The sequence below is a fragment of the Myotis lucifugus genome, unplaced genomic scaffold (assembly GCF_000147115.1).
Source record: "Myotis lucifugus unplaced genomic scaffold, Myoluc2.0 scaffold_342, whole genome shotgun sequence".
NCBI classification, from domain to species: domain Eukaryota; kingdom Metazoa; phylum Chordata; class Mammalia; order Chiroptera; family Vespertilionidae; genus Myotis; species Myotis lucifugus.
Window position 1 is genome coordinate 116,549 of NW_005871390.1, and position 1,136 is coordinate 117,684.

The window sequence follows — 1,136 nt, forward strand, 5'->3', positions numbered from 1 at the left end:
CCAGCTTGTGCACAACTCCAGGAGTAGGGGGGTGGGGCGGAGAGTGTTCCGTCTACATTCAATCTGGAGAGAGAAGGGGAGAGAAGGGAGGTGGGGCCGGCTTTAAGGGACGAGCTAATTCGCACAGGGTAGCTTTTGTGTCCCAGGAGAGAGCCTAGAATCGCCCTCACTACCTCACCCAGCTGCGCAGCAGGTGGCACACGCCGAGAGCTCAATAATGCTTGTGGCATTTCCAATGAAGGTGCCAACAGGAAACGAAGGTGTGGGTCTCTGCTGGCCCCTGCTGGTGGTTAGGGGTGAAGCCTCTGGAAAGGATACTTTTTATTTTTCAAAGGGATTATTCTGACGCTTCTGAAGTCTACTCTGGGCTTTAGAACTATTACCTGTCACAACAACCCTCAGAAGTGTGTGCCCTATTAGCTTCATTTCCCAGACGGCGGGGGCTGGAGGGGAAGGAGGACTGAGCTGCAGAGAGATTGGCCACTGGTCTGATGAACGTCATAACCGGGATTCAAATCCTGGGCAGTGGGCCTCCAGACTTAACCACTATGCTTTTAGGACATTTAGCAAGCAGCTGCTCTGTGCAGGACTCTAGGGAATAGAAAAGTAAATAAGACACAGCAGACACGGATGACATGCTATTTTAGTTGCTATAGCTTCATAATGTGCCTTCGTGTTTTATTGAGTAGCAAGGCCTAGAGGTTAAGTGGGCAGGCTCCCCATCTGTGAACTAGACCCTAACTCCTAGGACTGCTGTGGGGATTAAATGAGATAAGACACACTGGGAACTATGTCTGGCACATAGGAGGTGCTCAATAAACAGCCATTCGTTTGGGCACATTCTAGTTTTGTTTCCCTTACTCTCCCAATTTTCCACGTGAGTTTGAGAACCAGTTTGTCCAGTTTTGTACAAACTACTGTGGGAATCTGAACTGGGCAGAAATTCAAGGCTCATCCAGGAGAGCTGCCCCTTTAAAATCATGAGTTGCCCTGGGTACCATCATTGTCCAGTTCACTACTTTTTCTTTTATGCCTTTCAAGAAAATGTTACCATGTTCTCCAGGTTTTCCTGAGATTTATTTCAGGCACTTGGTAGGTTTTGTGGCTATAGTTTATGAGGTTTTGCTGATATGCAG